Source organism: Engraulis encrasicolus, chromosome 6 (assembly GCF_034702125.1).
Source record: "Engraulis encrasicolus isolate BLACKSEA-1 chromosome 6, IST_EnEncr_1.0, whole genome shotgun sequence".
Classification (NCBI taxonomy): domain Eukaryota; kingdom Metazoa; phylum Chordata; class Actinopteri; order Clupeiformes; family Engraulidae; genus Engraulis; species Engraulis encrasicolus.
Window position 1 is genome coordinate 36,854,140 of NC_085862.1, and position 9,962 is coordinate 36,864,101.

Sequence of the window (9,962 nt, forward strand, 5' to 3'; positions counted from 1 at the left end):
CTGGCCATTTTAAAATACAAGTTTTTTTGATATTCAATGTTTAATTTTTCAATGTATGATAATTAATATTCTGAGGGTTGTTTTATTCCATGCTGTTGTGTAATTTGTAGAGCCAGAAAAGAGCTTTCAAATAACATGACAGACATCTTTTTGTGACGTACAATGACTGATATAATCAAGGCTGAATGCATAGTGTCCTACCCTCATGTAAACCTTCGCTAGTCTGTTTCTCCCTTAATAGTGGTGTCAGATTCACACAAATGCAGTTCTGGGGTGCTACCTTCCTACTAAACAGGCACAGCAAGTATGATTGAAATCCGTGTCGGTCGGGTCCCAAAGTGTCTGATTTCACGTGAAATGACCCTATAGCAGAGGTGGGGAACCTATGTCTTGAGGGCCGCTTGCTGCCCCTGAGGCTGTTATATCCGACCCCCGATATAATTTTAATGTTATGTAGCTTCACATGAAAAATAACATATTTTGTAATGGAATCCTAAAAAATACATTTGCAATACAAATGTGTTATATTCAGGGGACCTGGAGAAGGTGGGGTCTGTTTTAAAGGTGGCTGCCTTCAATATAGGCCTAAAGTCAAGATTCAAGATTCAAGGAGTTTATTGTCATTGTCAATGAAGTCAACGAAATTGTGGGTGGAGCAACAACACTGCGTAGTTTGAAGTAGGCCTATAGAAGTAACCAAAAAGAAGTAGTCAAATAAAGTCTAAATTCATGAAGTATATCATGAAGTATAATAAATTAAAGTAAATATAATAGTAATAATATGAGTAATAATACTATGGAACTAGAACAAGGCCATAAAGATTGTATTTGCAGAAATAAAACTCAGATGTGCGGAATAATTTCACATACGTGCCAGATACAATGTATTTGTGGAAAAACATTTTGCATCTGCAGGTTAATTTTGTAGATCTGCACACATATTTTGCATCTCCTAAAATAAAAAACGTACCTGTATAAATGTTTTGTAGTTGTGTGGCAGTAGGAGTGTGTACAAATGTGAATCTGTTTTGCCATGCTGTGCGAACCTCTTCCTGCTCGGAGCAGCAAGCACACAAGTGTGGATCGCTTTTACAAGTCTACGAATTTTGGCCCTCTTTTGATGGGGGGTGGGGTCAGAGGATGGAAGCCAATCAAAACACCGCTTATTGGCAAGTTATCGCTTTCCATGGGACCAATCAGAGGCATGGCTTGACAGCGGGATTCAAGGCCTCTGTGTGTGCAGCGAGAACAGGCCCACTCACTCGTGCGTAAATACGACACAGTCCAGTAATAATGCAACTCTAACGACGGAGCTGTAATAACTACCGATACATAAATATAACTTGGAGTGCTAGTTATTAGGTTTCTGCAGGCTGACGATTCCGACGGAGCACCAACAGGTTGTGGATGACGCAGATAAAGGTGAGTGGTTTATTGTTTTTTTCCCCTAGTGAGACCGAACTACACGTTGTTTGTACCTGTACGTTGTTTGTGCTCAGATTGTGTCTCCAATTTCTGTAGCTCTAGTAGTAGCAGAGAGGTAGAGCTAGTAGGCCGCTATTCATGATGCAGGTGACTAGGTCTACTTGATGGGTTGTGTTGTTGTACACATTAGCATGAAGCCTTTTCGATATAGCCAGACAGAGGCAATCCCCCCCAGCAAATGACGGCTGTATGTTTTCTGTGTACCCCGGTGTGTACTAATTTGTATTTGGATCGTTCATGTATCAATATCATTGTATGAGAGTACGATGCTTGTCAGCCCGCTAGCATAGAACGAGATAGCTAATCGATCGGATCCGCCTAGCTTGAAATGCTAGCGCCAGAGAGATAACACAACGTAGTCCTAACTATTCCTAGAATCTCTGCTAGCGTGGCTGTTGAGCCAGAGAAAAAAGATTCTTCACTCTCAGACAGGGTCTGATTCGCACTCTCAATGGTCTGACTAAGGTGCCAGGTTGACATTTTAGTAGAACTAGACTAATAACTAACTCTAGTATCCACGAGTTCTTCTTAACTTGGGTTGTATGATCGCTGTCATTCAATATGACATGTTCTCTGTGTGTTAGCTAGCTTCGATGACGGATACCTTATTTGTTAGCTAGGTAGCCATTTAATGTTAGCTAGTGTTAGAACCAGACAGATGGGTATTCTTATCTCTAATTTTGTGTCTTGTGTGCGAAGAAACGTGAGTAAACTTAATTATTTGATGTCTGCATGTGTTAGGCTACGGTGTATTATTTGGCAGGAGTTGTTTAAACTTTGTGTAATTTCAATCGCAGTGGTAGGTAGGCAGGCCTATTTTGTTTACCCCAAAGTGTGTTACTGTTTTATCTGCAGCTATTTTATCTGGATGGTTATTATTGTATCAGCCTACTTGTATTCATAGTGCGTTAATATATGTGTATAATGGATGTTTTTTTTTTTTATCATTATTTAGTCGATAATGAGGGGAAACCTTGCCGTTTTGGTTGGCTATTCAGAACTTGTAATGGGGCATTTGGTATCTAGCTATTAAGTCAGGCTAAATGCATATTTCTCTGAGCGGTGTTGCCGCACGTCCAGGTTTTCCCGGAGGTTTTTTGTCTCTGTTTTTTTATGGTCTGTTCGGGAAAATGGAATAACCTACCCGTGAGGTTTTGTACTTCCTCACATTGTCTCCCGTTGTGTAAGTCAATTGGTCTCCAAACCATTCACAAAAGCTGTTTTATTATTTTGATTAACCTGAGGGAGTTCAAACATTAGCGCGAAAGACAATACAACAATGCCAGCCATTATCAATCGAAAGGATTAAATGACGTGGTTAGTTTGCCAGGAGGAAAGTTATTTGTCATCTTTGCAACCTCCATCAATGTAGGTGAGTCATGACGATGTGATCATCAACCACTTGGGTTTGATAATGTTGTAGTGCTAGTGCACGTCTGTGGGCACGCACCATTGCTACGTCAACCTGTCCCTTCAGAAAATTTAAGTAGCTATGATGTTCGGAAATGACCGTGTTTCCAATGTGCTTGTTCCAAAATTGTTGTTCTGCCTTCCATATAACTCCATGCCCGAGTTTAGTTTCTCCCACGTAAATCTTATGGTGAATACCGCCACCTAGTGGACTTTCTCGCGCGGTACTGCGCCTTCAGCGCAAATCTACTTCCTGGTTAGGTTCCAGTGTTTTCAAGTGTTTTCTGTCACACAGACTTCATCTCTCCCGCAATTTATATATTTTCACACTTGAGCCTTGGACAATATTAGTCTGTAAGTAATCATTTTGTGATGGATGTTGTTTGTAACGAAATTGCATTGCTATTTTGATGTATATTTCTGTCTATTTGCCTCAAGAAGTGATGTTCACTTTCCTGTAAAGTTTGGCTAGTCAGATTCTACTTAGCTAAAATAGGTCACGTTGTGTTGACTGAAAATAGATCGCTGGGTTGCTTGTAGATTTGTGTGTCGTGCAAATGTTGAAGTAAGTGAAACTGTTGTATGTTTATTTCGTTTTCTGTTAACAGTTTTACAGTAAAGAGAAGTGTTAAGAGATGTATTGAGATTGGAAGTGCAAGTGTACAAAGTGAAAGTGCAAGAGAAAAGTCAGTAAGGAAATGAAAGAAAGAAAATAAAAGGACAAAATTACACTTCAGCTTGCCTTCTCTTGAACTGTTCCCTACCTCAGTGGTTCCCAACCTTTTTCTTAGGGGACCCATGTTTTTACTATTTTAAGCTTTGGTGACCCAACCACGCGAGCGCCCGCACGAGACGGAGTCACAAGATGCCCTCCGTTTCCTGTGATAACTTATTTTAGTTATTTTATTCCTCAATTCGTCTTTGGTCAAATATTGAATAAATGTTTAATGTAGCACTAATTTGTTGAGTCTACGCATTTATTAGTTAAATGCTTTGTCTTTTATTCAACATGGGCTATATATATTTAAAACGAAACCCCTTAAAATCAAGAGGGCTCCGCGACCCCCTGTGGATCTTTGGCGACCCATAAGGGGGGTCCCGACCCATAGGTTGGGAACCACTGCACTAGCTGTCTAGTTCTGCATCAGTAACGCAGACAGAGGGCAGCATAGTTGTCTATATTAGTTCTTGCTTTTCTCCTGATTTGCTTATGGGTTAGCAAGTCAGGCATTATGCCTACTGCGGTGGTGTCACATGCAGACCAACACATTTCAAGAATATGTTGTCAGGACTTGTCAACTTGCCAGGTGCATAACTGATTAAGTTGGATGATATATACACATTTTATAGCGTGTCCATTCGAATTTCGTGTGTAGGCCGAGAAAGTGTTCTATGGTGGTCAACACACTCATTTGAGGGGGCAGCTCTGAATACAAGATTGCCCCATTCGCTGCTGAAACCTGGCCGAGGCGGAGTAGATGCTAGTAGGCCTACTTCTAGTATTTTGATGTGTTGCTCTCGAACTGAATGACTCAAATTGACTTTTTTGTGTTTGCGCATGGTGCACCAGCAGTACCAAAAATATATACTATAGTGGACCTCCATGTCATCACTCCTTTTTTGCACTTTGTTAACACACACAAAAGACATCTGTGATGTGCGTGTCCACTCCGCAGCGATGTGAACAGTGAGAGGATACTGCTGTTCTGCACCAGGACCAGGAACTGGTGTGTGAGCAGTGTGTGAGAGAAGAGCACAAAGATCATGTCACCTGCTCCACAAAGGAGGCCGCGGAGGACCGTAATGAGAGAGAGAGAGAGAGAGAGAGAGCGCGCGCGAGCGAGCATGTTTTTTTATATACTTATGAACATTATAATTTTGAACCATCTGCCTTCACGTTAAAGCTGGTTGGTTTTAATGAAATATCAGGAAGACATCAAAGTGTACGGCTGTCGTCTTCTCAATGTTGACCATTTCCAAGACAGCGCTTCAGTTTTGAGTCTACACTGTATCACTGTATGTTTTCTCATGATGATGATGCGTGTTTTTTTTTTTTACTGAGGTCCTTCAAGGATAAGCTGAGGGGTTTAAATGATGAGAGAGTTAGGTTCTTTGTAATGGAAAGACACAGCGTCAAATCATGCATTAAGTTATACATTCTACTGACATGAATGAGTTAAAAAAATAAACATAGGGTTTCTCGTGCACACCAGAAACTTTCTTATGCCCGCCTGAAAATGTTCTGGTTCACACGTGCGCGTCACTTTCCCCTGCGCACCTGAGATTGTAGTTTCTGGTAGGCACGACGTTTCTGGTGTGCATGAGAAACTTTCTGGTAAGGTATTTTTTAAAGGCTTTGTTACATTGTCATTGTACACTACATGCACAAGTATTCCCAGTATTTGTGAAGTCACAAGTATATGAATATGTCAACTACTAAGATGATTGTGTAAAATCATGTGTCTTGTGTGAGCAGAAGCAGTCCTAGCACGCGGAGCGTCTGGTGAAAGCGGAGTTTGAGAAGATCCACCAGTTCCTATGTGATCGTCCTGAAGGAGTAGGAGGACCAGAAAAGCCGCAAGATGAAGGACACCGTGGACAAACTGTCTGGTGACATGGCCTCCCTAATGAACGCCATCAGCACCATAGAGGAGGCCATGGATGCGGATGACATGCTGTTTCTGAAGGTAGGGACAGTGTGTATTATTGCATTCCATTATACTGTATCACTATTGGCAGACATTTTTGTCCAGGAAAATGTTACAAACCCTGGAGCAATGTGAAGTTGGGTGCCTTGCTCAAGGGCACTTCAGCCATGGTGAGATGTGATTGACGCTAGATCATGCTAGAATTCTTACTGGCCAGACAAGTGGCCGGCTGCACACCTGCAGAATACCGGACATTTAGAATATCTAACGGACCTTCCCTCATATAGCCAAACACACACTCCCTAATAGGTCAAAGTGGCTAGTAAATTGGTCTTTTCTACCAGCAAAACTTAAAATTAATTTGCATTGGGCCAGTTGGCTGGTGTTAAAAGAGCCAGCTGCTTGTATGCATGGGGAGCAAAAGCGCGCTCTCTTTCATGAAACGGTTTTGCAAGCGCAATGCCCTTTGTGTTTACTGTTAAAATACAAAAAAAACCCTGAATTGTTCCTTGACATCAGCCAGCTGTGTGAGTCAAGTGAAAGGGAAGCAACTTGATTGGGGAGTCGTGGGGGACGAGAGCGCAAGCAACACTATTGCGTGATGTTTAGACTATTACACGTTCATTTACATAGGCTATTTTCGTCTTTGTTCAGTTTCATATCACTGGTGTTTTGTGTAACATTCAGTGTTTAAAATGAGCTAATATTATTTACTGATTAATTTTATTCATTTTTTTGTCTGACATTTTGGCCGGTCACATTTTATTTTGCCGGACATTCATGATGCAAAACGGCCAATGTCCGGCCACAGCCGGCTAACGTGAACCCTGCCTACGACAATCTGATTCTACAAGGGGTGTCACGATAACCGGTAATCAGCCACGTTAAAAAGTGCTGACAATAATCATTACAGCTTGAAAAAAAAAAATACTGTACCGTACCGGATAACCATACTGTACACCATGACACTGAGCTTTTTTGACCTCTCCAAGTCTGCTGATGTTGCCACAGAGGCACACTTTGTTGCCTAACACCTAATTTCAAAGCTGTAGTCAAAGTGAATTGCTGAACCAATAACATGTAATTACATACTGTGATCATTTCCTCCTCATAACTTCAGAATGACAAGCAATTCATGTATTGTGCCTTAAAACATGGGGGTTTTCAGTTTGTGTAGGACTATCAATGCTTTATGTTCAACTAAATTTTTCAAAATTGCAACATAAGCAAGGCGAGCAATGGAAGTAATTGGCTTTGTATTGAGTCGAAGTTGTATTGAGACAAAAGCGAGGCCAGAGGCAATTAGCGTGAACTCATAGGAATATTATTGCCAGTCCGGTAAAGATAGCTGAGTATGTCGGGTAAACTTCACTGCGAGTTTTACCTCCTGTAAGATGGTCCGGAAAAATTACCTCTTTAAAGTTTCAGCTCATGTTAATCACCCACCCCTTGCCGTCTACGGAGGGTCCTGTCGTGCATGTGGTTATGTTTGACTTAATATAGCATTGCCCTATCATGCTCATCCCCTGCCAATCGTTTCCCTTGACGACAGGCCCCGATGACCTTTGGCCGCAACACGGCAGGTGGCTGCGTGGCGGTGTCGGACGACCTGCTGACCGCGCACTACACAGAGGACTACCAGGAGCAGCAGCTGCCTGACAACCCCAAGCGACTGCAGGTATGGAGGGGTGTCACGATAACCAATATACCGTAGCCCGTACACCATACTTGGATCCATGCTAATTTCACATTCAGTATTTAGGAGTCATTCTTCCTTTATGTCATTTCTGTTTCACTTTCATAAAACCACACACATGCATATAGATTACATGTTATTATAATAAATCCCCAAGAACCACTTGAACATCTTCAAGTGTGCATTCTTACTGTTACCCCTCAGTGGCCACAACTTTCCGCAAATAACTTATTCATCATATCAAGTTATATGTATTTGTAAACTCCCTGTCAACAGAGACCATCATCCCCAGAAAATGACTGCTGTATGTTTTCTGTGTACCCAGTAAATGGTGATGATGGTGCAGCTCCTGTGTGGACATGCTCTGTTACAACAACACAACACCGAGCCAGAAGACGAAGCCGTAACATAAGCAGCAGGTAAGTAATACACGTGATGGCAATATACGTTCATTAACTTCACAACTATGTGTTTGTGTTGGGTTATGGGTTCCGAATAACATTTAGAAACATATTTTTCACAATCGTGTGTGAATGCAGCCACCTCTAATTCTAGTTGTATAGCATTTGTAGGGACCTCAGTAAATGTATAGCCTATTTAGCCATCCCATTCGTGTAAAGGGAGTCAGATAAAGTAAAGCAATTCAATCCGCTGTATCTTGTCCTGATCATCGCTATTATTCTTACTCTACATGTTCTAAACAGGCTGCAAGTTGCCTTTCCGTCCCTGTTGAAGCACGTTACGGGCGGCTATAAGCAGTGTGCACAACGCATTCCAAATAAGAACACATTTGACATAGAAACCATAGACTAATCTGCTGTTATCAGAAGTGGTGCCAAAGTATTCTATTGAAATTAACCAAATGCTCAGCAAAATAAAATTAATTATTGCCATTAACATAGCACAGCACGTATAAAGGACCAGTTCAGTCATTTTTTTTAACATGCAGTTGTAATGCTCACACTACCTTGGACTTGTCAGTACCTGAGGGTTTTTTTTCTTCTTCCGAAATCTTGGTCATTGTAATGGGGGCAGTGCTTTGTTTACATGTCAAAAAAACATTTTTATTTATTCCCAAAAACAAAATACACCCAAAAACATCCGAAAGGTTATACAACATCAGCAGACAACTAGCAAACAGCGGTACCTTTCGGGGAAATGTTTGGAGTAGTCCTATGCAAAAACATTTTTTTAAATGTAAACAAACGCTGCCCCCATTAGAAAAGCTCATCTCGGATAATAATCATATCTCGTGGCATCACCGAGTACTGACAAGTCAAGGGTAGCGTGAGCAATACAACAGCATATTGAAATTGACTGAACTGGTCCTTTAAGCCTACTTGCCCAAGAATATGGCAATAAGAGTACTTTCATCTGTGTGACAGTGATCTATACATATTCTAGATATTGTGCTATCCTGCAGTTATGTTATGCCCATTCACTTTCATTTGATTTTTAAGTGAAAACGAAAGGATGTACGTGGTCTACACTTCTGTACACAGACTCATGTGCACAAACAAATCTCAAGACAACCGATCACAAGTTATCTGTAATTGCCAAAAGCGTCTTGGGAAAGACAGCGGGCAGAAGTGATCGTCTGTTTTTAAATACAGCTGATATAAACTCTCCTGACCTTAACCTTAACGGAGCACAGTGGAAGTTGTCTAAACTATATTTCTCAACCTAACCTTTAACTGTCAGTTGCTTTGGTTAAAAGCGTCAGCTAAATGTAATGTAATGTAATCTCTCCCCCACTTTCAGTTGCTGTTGAATGACCGTGCTGACCTCCAAGCTGAGCTATGGCAAGGCAGTGAACACATCAGTGGTAAGCTTCTCCATACACCTTCATTGTCTTTGTCCTCACCCATCGAAATTGTCAAGCTGTTTGCTCATTATTGCTGAGCATTGTATATTCCTCATAACTCATCGAGACGTGTTAATGCCAAAGCCCTTTTGAAAAGTAACATTTTGAAAAATACTTCAATAAACACAAAATATATCTCCACAATATGCACAGACTATGTTTAATGCAATATCTGTTTAACAGACAACATAAAACTAAGTTCTATATTAAAACTTTTATATTTTATATATTTCTAACTGTTCATTGTCAGAAATTTCTGATCTGCCAATGACATGGTGGCAACTCTGTGAATTTAGGCAAGTACACATAGTTGAGATCACCTGAGTTCAAACCGAGCATCAGAATGGGGAAGAAAAATTATTTAAATTACTTTCAACATGACATGGCTGTTGGTGCCAGAGGGTCTTGGTTGGGGTATTTCAGAAACAACTGATCTACTGGAATATTGAAGTTATTGTGATACACATAACTTACTAAAATCTTATTCTGTTCTCCAGGTTTTGGACCAACCAGCTCTCCAGCTGCATCACTGAATCGGTGGAACTGCACAAACTACAAGTCTGCTGTGCCTCATGCATACTCCCGGCCGACCACAGTGCAAGATTTAACTACTTATAACAAGGGACAACATGGCATCCCCCACATCCTTTCCCATGGTGTTGTCTCAATGTTTTTGAAGTATCTCGTTTGTGTGTGTGTTTAAGTTACTACTTCTGACCACGTACTATCAATAGGTGTCTTAACACTTCAGAGTAACAAGAAAAAAATACAAATCAGAGCAGGCCAAATTATAAGTAAAGTTCATAAAGGTTGGAGCAGGCTTCACCCAACAATTTTTCTCTTCTTTTAAGGGTGCTGA

The 9,962-nt window shown here is 40.9% G+C and overlaps 1 long non-coding RNA gene across 1 annotated transcript; it reads left to right on the plus strand.

Moving 5' to 3' along the window:
* Positions 1–7,561: 7,561 nt before the first annotated feature.
* On the plus strand, positions 7,562–9,752 carry LOC134450372 (uncharacterized). Its single transcript, XR_010035079.1, has 3 exons — positions 7,562–7,658; positions 9,001–9,064; positions 9,601–9,752. It is a non-coding gene; the product is annotated as an uncharacterized LOC134450372 (long non-coding RNA).
* The last annotated feature ends 210 nt before the right edge of the window (positions 9,753–9,962 follow it).